Source organism: Primulina tabacum, chromosome 10, assembly GCF_025594145.1.
Source record: "Primulina tabacum isolate GXHZ01 chromosome 10, ASM2559414v2, whole genome shotgun sequence".
NCBI lineage: Eukaryota > Viridiplantae > Streptophyta > Magnoliopsida > Lamiales > Gesneriaceae > Primulina > Primulina tabacum.
In genome coordinates this window covers 37,478,498-37,498,282 of record NC_134559.1, presented here as the reverse complement: position 1 = coordinate 37,498,282, position 19,785 = coordinate 37,478,498, and the positions used below count along the sequence as shown (strand labels likewise).

The 19,785-nt window shown below is 43.8% G+C and overlaps 17 non-coding genes and 4 pseudogenes across 17 annotated transcripts; all 21 read left to right on the top strand.

The window, feature by feature from the left end:
* Positions 1-836: 836 nt before the first annotated feature.
* Positions 837-955, top strand: LOC142509977 (5S ribosomal RNA). Its single transcript, XR_012808120.1, has one exon. It is a non-coding gene; the product is annotated as a 5S ribosomal RNA (ribosomal RNA).
* A 682-nt stretch (positions 956-1,637) lies between these two features.
* LOC142517166 (5S ribosomal RNA) lies at positions 1,638-1,756 on the top strand. Its single transcript, XR_012812927.1, has one exon. It is a non-coding gene; the product is annotated as a 5S ribosomal RNA (ribosomal RNA).
* Positions 1,757-2,440: 684 nt separating this feature from the next.
* Positions 2,441-2,559, top strand: LOC142514293 (5S ribosomal RNA). Its single transcript, XR_012810193.1, has one exon. It is a non-coding gene; the product is annotated as a 5S ribosomal RNA (ribosomal RNA).
* Positions 2,560-3,239: 680 nt separating this feature from the next.
* Positions 3,240-3,362, top strand: LOC142509063 (5S ribosomal RNA). Its single transcript, XR_012807252.1, has one exon. It is a non-coding gene; the product is annotated as a 5S ribosomal RNA (ribosomal RNA).
* A 681-nt stretch (positions 3,363-4,043) lies between these two features.
* On the top strand, positions 4,044-4,167 carry LOC142511857 (5S ribosomal RNA; annotated as a pseudogene).
* Positions 4,168-5,634: 1,467 nt separating this feature from the next.
* Positions 5,635-5,753, top strand: LOC142508680 (5S ribosomal RNA). Its single transcript, XR_012806884.1, has one exon. It is a non-coding gene; the product is annotated as a 5S ribosomal RNA (ribosomal RNA).
* Positions 5,754-6,436: 683 nt separating this feature from the next.
* Positions 6,437-6,560, top strand: LOC142511859 (5S ribosomal RNA; annotated as a pseudogene).
* Positions 6,561-7,284: 724 nt separating this feature from the next.
* On the top strand, positions 7,285-7,403 carry LOC142517180 (5S ribosomal RNA). Its single transcript, XR_012812940.1, has one exon. It is a non-coding gene; the product is annotated as a 5S ribosomal RNA (ribosomal RNA).
* A 683-nt stretch (positions 7,404-8,086) lies between these two features.
* On the top strand, positions 8,087-8,205 carry LOC142510132 (5S ribosomal RNA). The gene has a single exon (XR_012808263.1). It is a non-coding gene; the product is annotated as a 5S ribosomal RNA (ribosomal RNA).
* Positions 8,206-8,887: 682 nt separating this feature from the next.
* On the top strand, positions 8,888-9,008 carry LOC142516528 (5S ribosomal RNA). Its single transcript, XR_012812318.1, has one exon. It is a non-coding gene; the product is annotated as a 5S ribosomal RNA (ribosomal RNA).
* A 683-nt stretch (positions 9,009-9,691) lies between these two features.
* Positions 9,692-9,809, top strand: LOC142511017 (5S ribosomal RNA; annotated as a pseudogene).
* Positions 9,810-10,493: 684 nt separating this feature from the next.
* On the top strand, positions 10,494-10,611 carry LOC142516757 (5S ribosomal RNA). The gene has a single exon (XR_012812536.1). It is a non-coding gene; the product is annotated as a 5S ribosomal RNA (ribosomal RNA).
* A 684-nt stretch (positions 10,612-11,295) lies between these two features.
* On the top strand, positions 11,296-11,414 carry LOC142513270 (5S ribosomal RNA). The gene has a single exon (XR_012809226.1). It is a non-coding gene; the product is annotated as a 5S ribosomal RNA (ribosomal RNA).
* A 1,171-nt stretch (positions 11,415-12,585) lies between these two features.
* Positions 12,586-12,704, top strand: LOC142516345 (5S ribosomal RNA). Its single transcript, XR_012812145.1, has one exon. It is a non-coding gene; the product is annotated as a 5S ribosomal RNA (ribosomal RNA).
* Positions 12,705-13,739: 1,035 nt separating this feature from the next.
* On the top strand, positions 13,740-13,858 carry LOC142515870 (5S ribosomal RNA). Its single transcript, XR_012811690.1, has one exon. It is a non-coding gene; the product is annotated as a 5S ribosomal RNA (ribosomal RNA).
* Positions 13,859-14,542: 684 nt separating this feature from the next.
* LOC142513227 (5S ribosomal RNA) lies at positions 14,543-14,661 on the top strand. Its single transcript, XR_012809185.1, has one exon. It is a non-coding gene; the product is annotated as a 5S ribosomal RNA (ribosomal RNA).
* Positions 14,662-15,343: 682 nt separating this feature from the next.
* On the top strand, positions 15,344-15,465 carry LOC142508879 (5S ribosomal RNA). The gene has a single exon (XR_012807079.1). It is a non-coding gene; the product is annotated as a 5S ribosomal RNA (ribosomal RNA).
* Positions 15,466-16,922: 1,457 nt separating this feature from the next.
* Positions 16,923-17,040, top strand: LOC142515194 (5S ribosomal RNA). The gene has a single exon (XR_012811050.1). It is a non-coding gene; the product is annotated as a 5S ribosomal RNA (ribosomal RNA).
* Positions 17,041-17,723: 683 nt separating this feature from the next.
* LOC142510981 (5S ribosomal RNA) lies at positions 17,724-17,841 on the top strand (annotated as a pseudogene).
* Positions 17,842-18,524: 683 nt separating this feature from the next.
* Positions 18,525-18,643, top strand: LOC142508264 (5S ribosomal RNA). The gene has a single exon (XR_012806486.1). It is a non-coding gene; the product is annotated as a 5S ribosomal RNA (ribosomal RNA).
* Positions 18,644-19,073: 430 nt separating this feature from the next.
* Positions 19,074-19,192, top strand: LOC142507676 (5S ribosomal RNA). The gene has a single exon (XR_012805927.1). It is a non-coding gene; the product is annotated as a 5S ribosomal RNA (ribosomal RNA).
* The last annotated feature ends 593 nt before the right edge of the window (positions 19,193-19,785 follow it).

The window sequence follows — 19,785 nt, the reverse complement described above, 5'->3', positions numbered from 1 at the left end:
TCAATAAAAACAATTAGTGTCGTGAGCCGGTTCTGTGCGGAAGGGTATGACGCAGATTACTCCGGAGATGGTTAACTCAATAAAAACAATTATTTCGACTGTTTTATCCATAATTTACGTATTATTTCGACTGTTTTATCCATAATTTACGTAAACGGTCGCGACACGAGGTCTTCCCAGGGAGGTCACCCATCCTCGCTCTCTCTGCCATCGCGCCAGGACGCTTAACTTCATGGTAAGACATGTGAAATGAAAGTAGCTCGGGCACTGCCGGATTTGGATTAAATTTTAGGCTAATTAAATTGTAAACGAGCAAACGGACGAGACTCATTACTACGCAATGAGCTGACGAGATTTTAGCTGAATTCCTTCTCTAAGACCCTTTAATTTGCGATTTACCGCTTCTCTTAAGCTTTCGTTTCCTCGAGAAATCCGCTTAGGAAGTTCGAAATTCGATTCCGGTTCCATTTTATCGTATCTCAGGCATAATAATAGCTTTACATTCGTTATTTCCTTTCTTATTTTTTTTCTATTTTCTAGAATATTTATCGATTTTTGTTGTCGTTAGCCGGTTCTGTGCGGAACAGTATGACGCAGATTACTCCGGAGACTGTTAACTCATTAAAAACAATTATTTCGACTGTTTTATCCATAATTTACGTAAACGGTCGCGACACGAGGTCTTCCCAGGGAGGTCACCCATCCTACCTCTGCCATCGCGCCAGAACGCTTAACTTCATGGTTATGATTGGGCGAGAGCAGTGCCGCGTGTTGTCCATCGCCGCCCGCTCCACACGTACTCGAGGGATATAAGAATAAACATCCCACTCAATGTCGGGTACGATAATACCAGCACTAATGCACCGGATCCCATCAGAACTCCGAAGTTATTTGTGCTTGGGCAAGAGCAGTACTAGGATGAGTGACCCCCTGGGAAGTCCTCGTGTTGCACCCCTTTTCGTGTTTTCTATTTTTGATTACTTGTTGACAGACGATTTTCGGCTCAAATCATCTGAATCTCGATCGGGACCAGATAAGACATGTGAAATCAACCTAGCTCGGGCACTGCCGGATTTGGACAAAATTGTAGCCTAATTTGATTGTAAACAGGCAAACGAACAAGACTCATTATCCGCGAGGAGCTGACGAGATTTTAGCCGAATTCCTTCTCTAAGACCCTTTAATTTGCGATTTACCACTTCTCTTAAGCTTTCGTTTCCTCGAGAAATCCGCTTAGGAAGTTCGAAATTCGATTTCGGTTCCATTTTATCGTATCTCAGGCATAATAATAGCTTTACATTCGTTATTTCCTTCTTCTTATTTTTTTTTCTATTTTCTGGGAACATTTATCGATTTTTGTTGTCCTGAGCTGGTTCTGTGCAGAAGGGTATGACGCAGATTACTCCGAAGACGGTTAACTAATTAAAAACAATTATTTCGACTGTCTTATCCATAATTTACGTAAACGGTCGCGACACGAGGTCTTCCCAGGGAGGTCACCTATCCTAGCTCTGCCATCGCGCCAGAACGCATAACTTCATGGTTATGATTGGATGAGAGCAGTGCCGCGTGTTGTCCATCGCCGCCCGCTCCACACGTACTCGAGGGATATAAGAAAAAACATCCCACTCAATGTTGGGTGCGATCATACCAGCACTAATGCACCGGATCCAATCAGAACTCCGAAGCCAAGCATGCTTGGGCGAGAGCAGTACTAGGATGGGTGACCCCCTGGAAACTCCTCGTGTTGCACCCCTTTTCGTGGTTTTCTATTTTTTATTACTTGTAGACAGACGATTTTCGGCTCAAATCATCTGAATCTCGATCGGGACAAGATAACACATGTGAAATGAAAGTAGCTCGGGCACTGCCGGATTTGGACAAAATTGTAGGCTAATTTGACTGTAAACGGGCAAACGGACGAGACTTATTACTACGCAATGAGCTGACGAGATTTTAGCCGAATTCCTTCTCTAAGACCATCTAATTTGCGATTTACCGCTTCTGTTAAGCTTTCGGTTCCTCGAGAAATCCGCTTAGGAAGTCTAAATTCGATTCCGGTTCCATTTTATCGTATCCCAGACATAATAATAGCTTTACATTCGTTATTTCCTTCTTCTTATTTTTTTTTTCTATTTTCTGGGAACATTTATCGATTTTTGTTGTCGTTAGCCGGTTCTGTGCGGAAGGGTATGACGCAGATTACTCCGGAGACGGTTAACTCATTAAAAACAATTATTTCGACTGTTTTGTCCATAATTTACGTAAACGGTCGCGACACGAGGTCTTCCCAGGGAGGTCACCCATCCTACCTCTGCCATCGCGCCAGAACGCTTAACTTCATGGTTATGATTGGGCGAGAGCAGTGCCGCGTGTTGTCCATCGCCGCCCGCTCCATACGTACTCGAGGGATATAAGAATAAACATCCCACTCAATGTCGGGTGCGATCATACCAGCACTAATTCACCGGATCCCATCAGAACTCCGAAGTTAAGCGTGCTTGGGCGAGAGTAGTACTAGGATGGGTGACCCCATGGAAAGTTTTCGTGTTGCAACCCTTTTCGTGTTTTTCTATTTTTGATTACTTGTTGACAGATGATTTTGGGCTCAAATCATCAGAATCTCGATCGGGACCAGATAAGACATGTGAAATGAAAGTAGCTCGGGCACTGCCGGATTTAGACAAAATTGTAAGCTAATTTGATTGTAAACGGGGAAACGGACGAGACTCATTACTACGCAATGAGCTGACGAGATTTTAGCCGAATTCCTTCTCTAAGACCCTCTAATTTGCGATTTAACGCTTCTGTTAAGCTTTCGTTTCGTCATGAAATCCGCTTAGGAAGTTTGAAATTCGATTTCGATTCCATTTTATCGTATCCCAGGCATAATAATAGCTTTACATTCGTTATTTCCTTCTTATTTTTTTTCTATTTTCTGGGAATATTTATCGATTTTTGTTGTCGTTAGCCGGTTCTGTGCAGAAGGGTATGACGCAGATTACTTCAGAGACGGTTAACACATTAAAAACAATTATTTCGACTGTTTTATCCATAATTTATGTAACCGGTCGCGACACGAGGTCTTCCCAAGGAGGTCACCCATCCTAGCTCTGCCATCGCGCTAGAACGCTTAACTTCATGGTTATGATTGGGCGAGAGCAGTGCCGCGTGTTGTCCATCGCCGCCCGCTCCACACGTACTCGAGGGATATAAGAATAAACATCCCACTCAATGTCGGGTGCGATCATACCAGCACTAATGCACCGGATCCCATCAGAACTTTGAAGTTAAGCGTGCTTGGGCGAGAGCAGTACTAGGATGTGTGACCGACCCCCTGGGAAGTCCTCGTGTTGCACCTCTTTTCGTGTTTTTCTATTTTTGATTACTTGTTGACAGACGATTTTCGGCTCAAATCATCTGAATCTCGATCGGGACCAGATAAGACATGTGAAATGAAAGTAGCTCGGGCACTGCCGGATTTGGACAAAATTGTAGGCTAATTTGATTGTACGGGCAAACGGACGAGACTTATTACTACGCAATGAGCTGACGAGATTTTAGTCGAATTCGTTCTCTAAGACCCTTTAATTTGCGATTTACCGCTTCTCTTAAGCTTTCGTTTCCTCGAGAAATCCGCTTAGGAAGTTCGAAATTCGATTCCTGTTCCATTTTATCGTATCCCAGGCATAATAATAGCTTTACATTCGTTATTTCCTTCTTCTTATTTTTTTTTCTATTTTCTGGGAACATTTATCGATTTTTGTTGTCCTGAGCCGGTTCTGTGCGGAAGGGTATGACGCAGATTACTCCGGAGACGGTTAACTCATTAAAAACAATTATTTCGACTGTTTTATCCATAATTTCCGTAAACGGTCGCGACACGAGGTTTTCCCAGGGAGATCACTCATCCTAGCTCCGCCATCGCGCCAGAACGCTTAACTTCATGGTTATGATTGGGCGATAGCAGTGCCACGTGTTGTCCATCGCCGCCCGCTCCACACGTACTCGAGGGATATAAGAATAAACATCCACTCAATGTCAAGTGCGATCATACCAGCACTAATGCACCGCATCCCATCAGAACTCCGAAGTTAAGCGTGCTTGTGCGAGAGCAGTACGAGGATGGGTGACCCCCTGGGATTCCCAGTCCTCGTGTTGCACCCCTTTTCGTGTTTTTCTATTTTTGATTACTTGTTGACAGACGATTTTCGGCTCAAATCATCTGAATTTCGATCAGGACCAGATAAGACATGTGAAATGAAAGTAGCTCGGGCACTGCCGGATTTGGACAAAATTGTAGGCTAATTTGATTGTAAACGGGCAAACGGACGAGACTCATTACTACGCAATAAGCTGACGAGATTTTAGCCGAATTCCTTCTCTAAGACCCTCTAATTTGCGATTTACCGCTTCTGTTAAGCTTTCGTTTCCTCGAGAAATCCGCTTAGGAAGTTCGAAATTCGATTCCGGTTCCATTTTATCGTATCCGAGGCATAATAATAGCTTTACATTCGTTATTTCCTTCTTCTTATCTTTTTTTCTATTTTCTGGGAAATTTATCAATTTTTGTTGTCGTTAGCCGGTTCTGTGCGGAAGGGTATGACGCGGATTACTCCGGAGACGGTTAACTCATTAAAAACAATTATTTCGACTGTTTTATCCATAATTTACGTAACCGGTCGCGACACGAGGTCTTCCCAGGGAGGTCACCCATCCTCGCGCTGCCATCGCGCCAGAACGCTTAACTACATGATTATGATTGGGCGAGAGCAGTGCCGCGTGTTGTCCATCGCCGCCCGCTCCACACATACTCGTGGGATATAAAAATAAACATCCCACTCAATGTCGGGTGCGATCATACCAGCTTTAATGCACCAGATCCCATCAGAACTCCGAAGTTAAGCGTGTTGCAGCCCTTTTCGTGTTTTTCTTTTTTTGATTACTTGTTGACAGACGATTTTCGGCTCAAATCATTTGAATCTCGATCGGGACTAGATAAGACATGTGAAATGAAAGTAGCTCGGGCACTGCCGGATTTGGACAAAATTGTAGGCTAATTTGATTGTAAACGGGCAAACGGACGAGACTCATTCTACGCAATGAGCTGACGAGATTTTAGCCGAATTCCTTCTCTAAGACCCTCTAATTTGCGATTTACTGCTTCTGTTAAGCTTTCGTTTCCTCGAGAAAATCAGCTTAGGAAGTTCGAAATTCGATTCCGGTTTCATTTTATCATATCCCAGGCATAATAATAGCTTTACATTCGCTATTTCCTTCTTCTTATTTTTTTCTTATTTTCTGGGAACATTTAGCGATTTTTGTTGTCGTGAGCCGGTTCTGTGCGGAAGGGTATGACGCAGATTACTCCGGAGACGGTTAACTCATTAAAAACAATTATTTCGACTGTTTTATCCATAATTTACGTATTATTTCGACTGTTTTATTCATAATTTACGTAAACGGTCGCGACACGAGGTCCTCTCAGGGAGGTCACCCATCCTAGCTCTGCCATCGCGCCAGAACGCTTAACTTCATGGTTATGATTGGGCGAAAGCAGTGCCGCGTGTTGTCCATCGCCGCCCGCTCCACACATACTCGAGGGATATAAAAATAAACATCCCACTCAATGTCGGGTTCGATCATACCATCTCTAATGCACCGGATCCCATCAGAACTCCGAAGTTAAGCGTGCTAGGGCGAGAGAAGTACTAGGTGGGTGACCCCCTGGGAAGTCCTCGTGGTTGCACCTTTTTTCGTGTTTTTCTATTTTTGATTACTTGTTGACAGACGATTTTCGGCTCAAATCATCTGAATCTCGATCGGGACCAGATAAGACATGTGAAATGAAAGTAGCTCGGGCACTGCCGGATTTGGACAAAATTGTAGGCTAATTTAATTGTAAACGGGCAAACGGACGAGACTCATTAATATGCAATGAGCTGACGAGATTTAGCCGAATTCCTTCTCTAAGACCCTCTAATTTGCCATTTACCGCTTCTGCTAAGCTTTCGTTTCCTCGAGAAATCCGCTTAGGAAGTTCGAAATTCGATTCCGGTTCCATTTTATCGTATCTCAAGCATAATAATAGGTTTGCATTCTTTATTTCCTTCTTCTTATTTTTTTTTCTATTTTCTGGGAACATTTATCGATTTTTATTTTCGTGAGCCGGTTCTGTGCGGAAGGGTATGACGCAGATTACTCCGGAGACAGTTAACTCATTAAAAACAATTATTTCGACTGTTTTATCCATAATTTACGTAAACGGTCGCGACACGAGGTCTTCCCAGGGTGGTCACCTATCCTTGCTCTGCCATCGCGCCAGAACGCTAAACTTCATGGTTATGATTGGGCTAGAGCAGTGCCGCGTGTTGTCCATCGCCGCCCGCTCCACACGTAATCGAGGGATATAAGAATAAACATCCCACTCAATGTCGGGTGCGATCATACCAGCACTAATGCACCGCATCCCATCAGAACTCCGAAGTTAAGCGTGCTTGTGCGAGAACAGTACTAGGATGATTGACCCCCTGGGATTCCCAGTCCTCGTGTTGCACCCCTTTTCGTGTTTTTCTATTTTTGATTACTTGTTGACAGACCATTTTCGGCTCAAATCATCTGAATCTCGATCGGGACCAGATAAGACATGTGAAATGAAAGTAGCTCAGGCACTGCCGGATTTGGACAAAATTGTAGGCTAATTTTATTGTAAACGGGCAAACGGACGAGATTCATTACTACGCAATGAGCTGACGAGATTTTAGCCGAATTCCTTCTCTAAGACCCTCGAATTTGCGATTTACCGCTTCTGTTAAGCTTTCGTTTCCTCGAGAAATCCGCTTAGGAAGCTCGAAATTCGATTCCGGTTCTATTTTATCGTATCCCAAGCATAATAATAGCTTTACATTCGTTATTTTCTTCTTCTTATTTTTTTTCTATTTTCTGGGAACCATTATCGATTTTTGTTGTCGTGAGCCGGTTCTGTGCGAAAGGGTATGACGCAGATTACCTCGGAGACGGTTAACTCATTAAAAATAATTATTTCGACTGAAATCAACATAGCTCGGGCACTGCCGGATTTGGACAAAATTGTAGGCTAATTTGATTATAAACGGGCAAAAAAACGAGACTCGTTACTCCGCAATGAGCTGGTGAGATTTTAGCTGAATTCCTTCTCTAAGACGCTCTAATTTTCGATTTTCCGCTTCTGTTAAGCTTTCGTTTCCTCGAGAAATCCATTTAGGAAGCTCGAGGGATATAAGAAGAAACATCCCACTCAATGTCGGGTGCGATCATGCCAGCACTAATGCACCGGATCCCATCAGAACTCCGAAGTTAAGCGTGCTTGCGCGAGAGCAGTACTAGGGAGGGTGACCCCCTGGGAAGTCCTCGTGTTGTACTCTTTTTCGTGTTTTTCTATTTTTCATTACTTGTTGACAGACGATTTTCAGTTCAAATCATCATAATCTCGATCGGGACCGGATAAGACATGTGAAATGAAAGTAGCTCGGGCACTGCCGGATTTGGACAAAATTGTAGGCTAATTTGATTGTAAACGGGCAAGCGGACGAGACTCATTACTATGCAATGAGCTGACGAGATTTAGCAAAATTCCTTCTCTAAGACCCTCTAATTTGCGATTTACCGCTTCTGTTAAGCTTTCGTTTCCTCGAGAAATCCGCTTAGGAAGTTCGAAATTCGATTCCGGTTCCATTTTATCATATCCCAGGCATAATAATAGCTTTACATTCGCTATTTCCTTCTTCTTATTTTTTTCTTATTTTCTGGGAACATTTAGCGATTTTTGTTGTCGTGAGCCGGTTCTGTGCGGAAGGGTATGACGCAGATTACTCCGGAGACGGTTAACTCATTAAAAACAATTATTTCGACTGTTTTTGCCATAATTTACGTAAACGGTCGCGACACGAGGACTTCCCAGGGAGGTCACCCATCCTAGGTCTGCCATCGCGCCAGAACGCTTAACTTCATGGTTATGATTGGGCGAGAGCAGTGCCACGTGTTGTCCATCTCCGCCCGCTCCACACGTACTCGAGGGATATAAGAATAAACATATCACTCCATGTCTGGGAGCGATCATACCAGCACTAATGCACCGGATCCCATCAGAACTCCGAAGTTAAGCGTGCTTGGGCGAGAGCAGTACTAGGATGGGTGACCCCATGGGAAGTCCTCGTGTTGCATCCCTTTTCGTGTTTTTCTATTTTTGATTACTTGTTGACAGATGATTTTCGGCTCAAATCATCTGAATCTCGATCGGGACTAGACAAGACATGTGAAATGAAAGTAGCTCGGGCACTGCCGGATTTGGACAAAATTGTTGGCTAATTTGATTGTAAACGGGCAAACGGACGAGACTCATTACTACGCAATGAGCTGACGAGATTTTAGCCGAATTCCTTCTCTAGGACCCTCTAATTTGCGATTTACCGCTTCTGTTCAGCTTTCGTTTCCTCGAGAAATCCGCCTAGGAAGTTCGAAATTCGATTCCGGTTCCATTTTATCGTATCCCAGGCATAATAATAGCTTTACATTCGTTATTTCCTTCTTATTATTTTTTTTTATTTTTTGGGAACATTTATCGATTTTTGTTGTCGTGAGCCGGTTCTGTGCGGAAGGGTACGACGCAGATTACTCCGGAGACGGTTAACTCATTAAAAACAATTATTTCGACTGTTTTATCCATAATTTACGTAAACGATCGCGACACGAGGTCTTCCCATGGAGGTCACCCATCCTAACTCTGCCATCGCGCCTGAACGCTTAACTTCATGGTTATGATTGGGCGAGAGCAGTGCCGCGTGTTGTCCATCGTCGCCCGCTCCACACGTCTTCGAGGGATATAAGAATAAACATCCCACTCAATATCGGGTGCGATCATACCAGCACTAATGCACCGGATCCCATCAGAACTCCGAAGTTAAGCGTGCTTGGGCGAAAGCGCAGTACTAGGATGGGTGACCTCCTGGGAAGTCCTCGTGTTTCACCCCTTTTCGTGTTTTTCTATTTTTGATTACTTGTTGACAGATGATTTTCGGCTCAAATCATCTGAATCTCGATCGAGACCAGATAAGACATGTGAAATAAAAGTAGCTCGGGCAATGCCGGATTTGGACAAAATTGTAGGCTAATTTGATTGTGAACGGGCAAACGGACGAGACTCATTACTACGCAATGAGCTGACGAGATTTTAGCCGAATTCCTTCTCTAAGACCCTCTAATTTGCGATTTACCGCTTCTGTTAAGATTTCGTTTCCTCGAGAAATCCGCTTAGGAAGTCCGAAATTCGATTCCGTTCTATTTTATCGTATCCCAGGCATAATAATAGCTTTACATTCGCAATTTTCTTCTTCTTATTTTATTTTTCTATTTTCTGGGAACATTTAGTGATTTTTGTTGCCGTAAGCCGGTTCTGTGCGGAATGGTATGACGTAGATTACTCCGGAGACGGTTAACTAATTAAAAACAATTATTTCGACTGTTTTATCCATAATTTACGTAAACGGTCGCGACACGAGGTCTTCCCAGGGAGGTCACCCATCCTAGCTCTACCATCGCGCCAGAACGCTTAACTTCATGGTTATGATTGGGCCAGAGCAGTGCCGCGTGTTGTCCATCGCCGCCCGCTCCACACGTACTCGAGGGATAAAAGAATAAACATCCCACTCTTGTTCGGTGCGATCATACCAGCAATAATGCATCGGATCCCTTCAGAACTCCGAAGTTAAGCGTGTTTAGGCGAGAGCAGTACTAGGATGGTGACCCCCTGGGAAGTCCTCGTGTTGCACCCTTTTTCGTGTATTTCTATTTTTGATTACTTGTTGACAGACGATTTTCGGCTCAAATCATCTGAATCTCGATCGGGACTAGATAAGACATGTGAAATGAAAGTAGCTCGGGCACTGCCGGATTTGGACAAAATTGTAGGCTATTTTGATTGTAAACGGGCAAACGGACGAGACTCATTACTACGCAATGAGCTGACGAGATTTTAGCCGAATTCCTTCTCTAAGACCCTCTAATTTGCGATTTACCGCTTCTGTTAAGCATTCGTTTCCTCGAGAAATCCGTTTAGGAAGCTCGAAATTCGATTCTGGTTCCATTTTATCATATCCTAAGAATAATAATAGCTTTACATTTGTTATTTCCTTCTTCTTATTATTTTTTTTATTTTCTGGGAACATTTATCAATTTTTGTTGTCGTGAGCCGGTTCTGTGCGGAAGGGTATGACGCAGATTACTCCGGAGACGGTCAACTCATTAAAAACAAATATTTCGACTGTTTTAGCCATAATGTACGTAAACGATCGCGACACGAGGATTTAACAGGGAGTGTCACCCATCCTAGCTCTTCCATCGCGCTAGAACGCTTAACTTCATGGTTCTTATTGGGCGAGAGCAGTGTCGAGTGTTGTCCATCGCCGCCCGCTCCTACGTACTCAAGGGATAAAAGAATAAACTTCCCACTCAATGTCGGGTGCGATCATACCAGCACTAATGCACCGGATCTTATCAGAACTCCGAAGTTAAGCGTGCTTGGGCGAGAGCAGTACTAGAATGGGTGACCCCTTGGAAGTACTCGTGTTGCACCCCTTTTCGTGTTTTTCTATTTTTTGATTACTTGTTGACAGACGATTTTCTGCTCAAATCATCTGAATCTCCATCGGGACCAAATAAGACATGTGAAATCAGCGTAGCTCGGGTACTGCCTGATTTGGACAAAATTGTAGGCTAATTTTATTGTAAACGGGAAAACGGACGAGACTCATTACTACGCAATGAGCTAACGAGATTTTAGCCGAATTCCTTCTCTAAGACCCTCTAATTTGCGATTTACCGCTCCTGTTAAGCTTTCGTTTCCTCAAGAAATCCGCTTAGAAAGTTCGAAATTCGATTCCGGCTCCATTTTATCGTATCCCAAGCATAATAATAGCTTTACATTCGTTATTTCCTTCTTCTTATTATTTTTTCTATTTTCTGGGAACATTTATTCATTTTTGTTGTCGTGAGCCGGTTCTGTGGGGAAGGGTATAGCGCAGATTACTCCAAAGACGGTCAACTCATTAAAAACAATATTTCGACTGTTTTATCCATAATTTACGTAAACGGTCGCGACACGAGGTCTTCCCAGGGAGGTCACCCGTCCTAGCTCTGCCATCGCGCCAGAACGCTTAACTTCATGGTTATGATTGGGCGAGAGCAGTGCCGCGTGTTGTCCATCGCCGCCCGCTCCACACGTACTCGAGGGATATAAGAATAAACATCCCACCCAATGTCCGGTGCGATCATACCAGCACTAATGCACCAGATCCCATCAGAACTCCGAAGTTAAGCGTGCTTGGGCGAGAGCAGTACTAGGATGGGTGACCCCCTGGGAAGTCCTCGTGTTGCACCCCTTTTCGTGTTTTTCTATTTCTGATTACTTGTTGACAGACGAGTTTCGGCTCAAATCATCTGAATCTCGATCGGGACCAGATAAGACATGTGAAATGAAAGTAGCTCGGGCACTGCTGGATTTGGACAAACTTGTAGGCTAATTTGATTGTAAACGGGCAAACAGACGAGACTCATTGCTATGCAATGAGCTGACGAGATTTTAGCCGAATTCCTTCTCTAAGACCCTCTAATTTGCGATTTATTTCTTCTGTTAAGCTTTCGTTTTATCGAGAAATCCGCTTAGGAAGTTCGAAATTCGATTCCGGTTCCATTTTATCGTATCCGATGCATAATAATAGCTTTACATTCGTTATTTCCTTCTTCTTATTTTTTTCAATTTTCTGGGAACATTTTTCGATTTTTGTTGTCGTGAGCCGGTTCTGTGCGGAAGAGTATGACGCAGATTACTCCGTAGACGCTTAACACATTAAAAACAATTATTTCCACTGTTTTATCCATAATTTACGTAAACGGTCGCGATACGAGGTCTTCCCAGGGAGGTCACCCATCCTAGCTCTGCCATCGCGCCAGAACGCTTAACTTCATGGTTATGATTGGGCGAGAGCAGTGCCGTGTGTTGTCCATCGCCGCCCGCTCCACACGTACTCGAGGGATATAAGAATAAACATCCCACTAGAGCTGACGAGATTTTAGCCGAATTTCTTCTCTAACACCCTCTAATTTGCGATTTACCGCTTCTGTTAAGGTTTCGTTTTCCTCGAGAAATCCGCTTAAGAAGTTCGAAATTCGATTCCGGTTCCATTTTATCGTATCCCAAGCATAATAACAGCTTTACATTCGTTATTTCCTTCTTTTTTTTTTTTCTATTTTCTGGGAACATTTATTCATTTTTGTTGTCGTGAGCCGGTTCTGTGTGGAAGGGTATGACGCAGATTACTCCGGAGAAGGTCAACTCATTAAAAACAATATTTCGACTGTTTTATCCATAATTTACGTAAATGGTAGCGACACGAGGTCTTCCCAGGGAGGTCACCCATCCTAGCTCTGCCATCGCGCCAGAACGCTTAACTTCATGGTTATGATTGGGCGAGAGCAGTGCCGCGTGTTGTCCATCGCCGCCCGCTCCACACGTACTCGAGGGATATAAGAATAAACATCCCACTCAATGACGGGTGCGATCATACCAGCACTAATACACCGGATTCTATCAGAACTCCGAAGTTAAGCGTGCTTGGGCTAGAGCAGTACTAGGATGGGTGACCCCCTGGGAAGTCCTCGTCTTGCACCCCATTTCGTGTTTTTCTATTTCTGATTACTTGTTGACAGACAAGTTTCGGCTCAAATCATCTGAATCTCGATCGGGACCAGATAAGACATGTGAAATGAAAGTAGATCGCTTCTGTTAAGCTTTCGTTTTCTCGAGAAATCCGCTTAGGAAGTTCGAAATTCGATTCCGGTTCCATTTTATCGTATCCGAGGCATAATAATAGCTTTACATTCGTTATTTCCTTCTTCTTATTTTTTTTCTATTTTCTGGGAACATTTATCGATTTTTGTTGTCGTGAGCCGGTTCTGTGCGGAAGGGTATGACGCAGATTACTCCGGAGACGGTTAACTCATTAAAAACAATTATTTCGACTGTTTTATCCATAATTTACGTAAACAGTCGCGATACGAGGTCTTCCTAGGGAGGTCACCCATCCTAGCTCTGCCATCGCGCCAGAACGCTTAAGTTCATGGTTATGATTGGGCGAGAGCAGTGCCGCGTGTTGTCCATCGCCGCCCGCTCCACACGTACTCGAGGGATATAAGAATAAACATCCCACTAGAGCTGACGAGATTTTAGCCTAATTTCTTCTCTAACACCCTCTAATTTGCGATTTACCGCTTCTGTTAAGGTTTCGTTTCATCGAGAAATCCGCTTAAGAAGTTCGAAATTCGATTCCGGTTCCATTTTATCGTATCCGAAGCATAATAACAGCTTTACATTCGTTATTTCCTTCTTCTTTTTTTTTTTCTATTTTCTGGGAACATTTATTCATTTTTGTTGTCGTGAGCTGGTTCTGTGTGGAAAGGTATGACGCAGATTACTCCGGAGAAGGTCAACTCATTAAAAACAATATTTCGACTGTTTTATCCATAATTTACGTAAACGGTCGCGACACGAGGTCTTCCCAGGGAGGTCATCCATCCTAGCTCTGCCATCGCGCCAGAACGCTTAACTTCATGGTTATGATTTGGCGAGAGTAGTGCCGCGTGTTGTCCATCGACGCCCGCTCCACACGTACTCGAGGGATATAAGAATAAACATCCCACTCAATGACAGGTGCGATCATACCAGCACTAATACACCGGATCCCATCAGAACTCCGAAGTTAAGCGTGCTTGGGCTAGAGCAGTACTAGGATGGATGACCCCCTGGGAAGTCCTCGTCTTGCACCCCTTTTCGTGTTTTTCTATTTCTGATTACTTGTTGACAGACGAGTTTCGGCTCAAATCATCTGAATCTCGATCGGGACCAGACAAGACATGTGAAATGAAAGTAGATCGGGCACTGCCGGATTTGGACAAAATTGGAGGCTAATTTGATTGTAAACGGGCAAACGGACGAGACTCATTACTACGCAATGAGCTAACGAGATTTTAGCCGAATTCCTTAATTAAGACCCTCTAATTTGCGATTTACCGCTTCTGTTAAGCTTTCGTTTCCTCGAGAAATCCGCTTAGGAAGTTCGAAATTCGATTCTGGTTCCATTTTATCGTATCCTAAGAATAATAATAGCTTTACATTCGTTATTTCCTTCTTCTTATTTTTTTTTTAATTTTCTGGGAACATTTATCGATTTTTGTTGTCGTGAGCCGGTTCTGTGCGGAAGAGTATGACACAGATTACTCCGGAGACGGTCGAATCATTAAAAACAATTATTTCGACTGTTTTATCTATAATTTACGTAAACGGTCGCGACACGAGGTCTTCCCAGGGAGGTCACCCATCCTAGCTCTGCCATCGCGCCAGAACGCTTAACTTCATGGTTATGATTGGGCGAGAGCAGTGCCGCGTGTTGTCCATCGCCGCCCGCTCCACACGTACTCGAGAGATATAAGAATAAACATCCCACTCAATGTCGGGTGCGATCATACCAGCATTAATGCACCGGATCCCATCAGAACTCCGAAGTTAAGCGTGCTTGGGCGAGAACAGTACTAGGATGGGTGACCCCCTGAGAAGTCTTCGTGTTGCACCCCTTTTCATGTTTTTCTATTTTTGATTACTTGTTGACAGACGATTTTCGGCTCAAATCATCTGAATCTCGATCGGGACTAGATAAGACATGTGAAATGAAAGTAGCTCGGGCACTGCCGGATTTGGACAAAATTGTAGGCTAATTTGATTGTAAACGGGCAAACGGACGAGATTCATTAGTACGCAATGAGCTGGCGAGATTTTAGCAGAATTCCTTCTCTAAGACCCTCTAATTTGCGATTTACCGCTTCTGTTCAGCTTTCGTTTCCTCTAGAAATCCGCCTAGGAAGTTCGAAATTCGATTCCGGTTCCATTTTATCGTATCCCAGGCATAATAATAGCTTTACATTCGTTATTTCCTTCTTCTTATTTTTTTCTATTTTATGGGAACATTTATCGATTTTTGTTGTCGTGAGCCGGTTCTGTGCAGAAGGATATGACGCAGATTACTCCGGAGACGGTTAACTCATTAAAAACAATTATTTCGACTGTTTTAAACATAATTTACGTAAACGGTCGCGACACGAGGTCTTCCCAGGGAGGTCACCCATCCTAACTCTGCCATCGCGCCAGAACGCTTAACTTAATGGTTATGATTTGGCGAGAGCAGTGCCGCGTGTTGTCCATCGCCGCCCGCTCCACACGTCTTCGAGGGATATAAGAATAAACATCCCACTCAATGTCGGGTGCGATCATACCAGCACTAATGCACCGGATCCCATCAGAACTCCGAAGTTAAGCGTGCTTGGGCTGAAAGCGCAGTACTAGGATCGGTGACCACCTGGGAAGTCCTCGTGTTGCACCCCTTTTCGTGTTTTTCAATTTTTGATTACTTGTTGACAGACGATTTTCGGCTCAAATTATCTGAATCTCGATCGAGACTAGATAAGACATGTGAAATGAAAGTAGCTCGGGCAATGCCGGATTTGGACAAATATGTAGGCTAATTTGATTGTAAACGGGCAAACGGACGAGACTCATTACTATGCAATGAGCTGACGAGATTTTAGCCGAATTCCTTCTCTAAGACCCTCTAATTTGCGATTTACCACTTCTGTTAAGCTTTCGTTTCCTCGAGAAATCCGCTTAGGAAGTTCGAAATTCGATTCTGGTTCCATTTTATCGTATCCCAAGAATAATAATAGCTTTACATTCGTTATTTCTTTCTTCTTATTTTTTTTTCTATTTTCTGGGAACATTTATCGATTTTTGTTGTCGTGAGCCGGTTCTGTGCGGAAGGGTATGACGCAGATTACTCCGGAGACGGTTAACTCATTAAAAACAATTATTTCGACTGTTTTATCTATAATTTACGTAAACGGTCGCGACACGAGGTCTTTCCAAGGAGGTCACCCATCCTACCTCTGCCATCACGCCAGAACGCTTAACTTCATGGTTATGATTGGGCGAGAGCAGTGCCGCGAGTTGTCCATCGCCGCCCGCTCCACACGTACTCGAGGGATACAAGAATAAACATCCCACTCATTGTCGGGAGCGATCACACCAGCACTAATGCATCGGATCCCATCAAAACTCCGAAGTTAAGCGTGCCCCCTGGGAAGTCCTCGTGTTGCACCCTTTTTCGTGTTTTTCTATTTTTGATTACTTGTTGACAGACGATTTTCGGCTCAAATCATCTAAATCTCGATCGGGACCAGATAAGACATGTGAAATGAAAGTAGCTCGGGCACTGCCGGATTTGGACAAAATTGTAGGCTAATTTGATTGTAAACGGGCAAACGGACGAGACTCATTACTACGCAATGAGCTGACGAGATTTTAGCCGAATTCCTTTTCTAAGACCCTCTAATTTGCGATTTACCGCTTTTGTTAAGCTTTCGTTTCCTCGAGAAATCCGCTTAGGAAGTTCGAAATTCGATTCCGGTTCCATTTTATCGTATCACGGGCATAATAATTGCTTTACATTCGTTATTTCCTTCTTCTTATTATTTTTTCTATTTTCTGGGAACATTTATCGTTTTTTGTTGTCGTGAGCCGGTTCTGTGCGGAAGGGTATGACGCAGATTACTCCGGAGACGGTTAACTCATTAAAAACAATTATTTCGACTGTTTTATCCATAATTTACGTAAACGGTCGCGACATGAGGTCTTCCCAAGGAGGTCACTCATCCTACCTCTGCCATCGCGCCAGAACGCTTAACTTCATGGTTATGATTAAGCCAGAGCAGTGCCGCGTGTTGTCCATCGCCGCCCGCTCCACACGTACTCGAGGGATATAAGAATAAACATCCCACTCAATGCCGGGTGCGATCATACCAGCACTAATGCACCGGATCCCATCAGAACTCCGAAGTTAAGCGTGCTTGGGCGAGAGCAGTACTAGGATGGCTGACCCCTGGGAAGTCCTCGTGTTGCACCACTTTTCGTGTTTTTCTATTTTTGATTACTTGTTGATAGAAGATTTTCGGCTCAAATCATCTAAATCTCGATCGGGACCAGATAAGACATGTGAAATCAAAGTAGCTCGGGCACTGCCGGATTTGGACAAAATTGTAGGCTAATTTGATTGTAAACTGGCAAACGGACGAGTCTCATTACTACGCAATGAGCTGACGAGATTTTAGCCGAATTCCTTCTCTAAGACCCTCTAATTTTCGATTTACCGCTTCTGTTAAGCTTTCGTTTCCTCGAGAAATCCGTTTAGGAAGTTCGAAATTCGATTCCGGTTCCATTTTATCGTATCCCAGGCATAATAATTGCTTTACATTCGTTATTTCCTTCTTCTAATTTTTTTTCTATTTTCTGGGAACATTTATCGATTTTTGTTGTCGTGAGCCGGTTCTGTGCGGAAGGGTATGATGCAGATTACACCGGAGACGGTTAACTCATTAAAAACAATTATTTCGACTGTTTTAGCCATAATTTACGTAAACGGTCGCGACACGAGGTCTTCCTAGGGAGGTCACCCATCCTACCTCTGCCATCGCGCCAGAACGCTTAACTTCATGGTTATGATTGGGCGAGAGCAGTGCCGCGTGTTGTCCATCGTCGCCCGCTCCACACGTACTCGAGGGATATAAGAATAAACATCCCACTCATTGTCCAATGCGATCATACCAGCACTAATGCACCGGATCCCATCAGAACTACGAAGTTAAGCGTGCTTGGACGAGAGTAGTTCTAGGATGGGTGACCCATGGGAAGTCCTCGTGTTGCGCCCTTTTTCGTGTTTTTCTATTTTTGATTACTTGTTGACAGACGATTTTCGGCTCAAATCATCTGAATCTTGATCGAGACCAGATAAGACATGTGAAATGAAAGTAGCTCGGGCACTGCCGGATTTGGACAAAATTGTAGGCTAATTTGATTGTAAACGGGCAAACGGACGAGACTCATTACTACGCAATGAGGTGGCGAGAATTTAGCCGAATTCCTTCTCTAAGACCCTCTAATTTGCGATTTACCGCTTCTGTTAAGCTTTCGTTTCCTCGAGAAATCCGCTTAGGAAGTTCAAAATTCGATTCCGGTTCCATTTTATCGTATCCCAGGCATAATAATTGCTTTACATTCGTTATTTCCTTCTTCTTATTTTTTTTCTATTTTCTGGGAACATTTATCGATTTTTGTTGTCGTGAGCCGGTTCTGTGCGGAAGAGTATGACGCAGATTACTCCGGAGACAGTTAACTCATTAAAAACAATTATTTCGACTGTTTTATCCATAATTTACGTAAACGTTCGCGACACGAGGTCTTCCCAAGGAGGTCACTTATCCTACCTCAACCATCGCGCCAGAACGCTTAACTTCATGGTTATGATTGGACGAGAGCAGTGCCGCGTGTTGTCTATCGCCGCCCGCTCCACACGTACTCGAGGGATATAAGGAAAAACATCCCACTCAATGTTTGGTGCGATCATACCTGCACTAATGAACCGGATCCCATCAGAACTCCGAAGTTAAGCGTGCTTCGGTGAGAGTAGTACTAGGATGGGTGACCCCCTGGGAAGTCTTCGTGTTGTACCCCTTTTCGTGTTTTTCTATTTTTGATTACTTGTTGACAGACGATTTTCGGCTCAAATCATCTGAATCTCGATCGGGACCAGATAAGACATGTGAAATGAAAGTAGCTCGGGCACTGCCGGATTTGGACAAAATTGTAGGCTAATTTGATTGTAAACGGGCAAACGGACGAGACTCATTACTACGCAATGAGCTGACGAAATTTTAGCCGAATTCCTTCTCTAAGACACTCTAATTTGCGATTTATCCATAATTTACGTAAACGGTCGCGACATGAGGTCTTCCCAAGGAGGTCACCCATCCTACCTCTGCTATCGCGCCAGAACGCTTAACTTCATGGTTATGATTGGGCCAGAGCAGTGCCGCGTGTTGTCCATCGTCGCCCGCTCCACACGTACTCGAGCGATATAAGAATAAACATCCCACTCAATGTCCGGTGCGATCATACCAGCACTAATGCACCGAATCCCATCAGAACTCCGAAGTTAAGTGTGCTTGGTCGAGAGCAGTACTAGGATGGGTGACCTCCTGGGAAGTCCTCGTGTTGCTGCCCCTTTTCGTGTGTTTCTATTTTTGATTACTTGTTGACAGACGATTTTCGGCTCAAATCATATGAAACTCGATCGGGACCAGATAAGACATGTGAAATGAAACTAGCTCGGGCACTGCCGGATTTGGACAAAATTGTAGGCTAATTTGATTGTAAACGAGCAAACGGACGAGACTCATTACTACGCAATGAGCTGACGAGATTTTAGCCGAATTCCTTCTCTAAGACCCTCTAATTTGCGATTTAACGCTTCTGTTAAGCTTTCGTTTCCTCGAGAAATCCGCTTAGAAAGTTCGAAATTCGATTCCGGTTCCATTTTATCGATTTTTGTTGTCGTGATCCGGTTCTGTGCGGAAGGGTATGACGTAGATTACTCCAGAGACGGTTAACTCATTAAAAAAATTTATTTCGACTGTTTTATCCATAATTTACGTAAACGTTCGCGACACGAGGTCTTCCCATGGAGGTCACCCATCCTACCTCTGCCATCGCGCTAGAACGCTTAACTTCATGGTTATGATTGGGCGAGAGCAGTGCCGCGTGTTGTATATCGTCGCCCGCTCCACACGTACTCGAGGGATATAAGGATAACATCA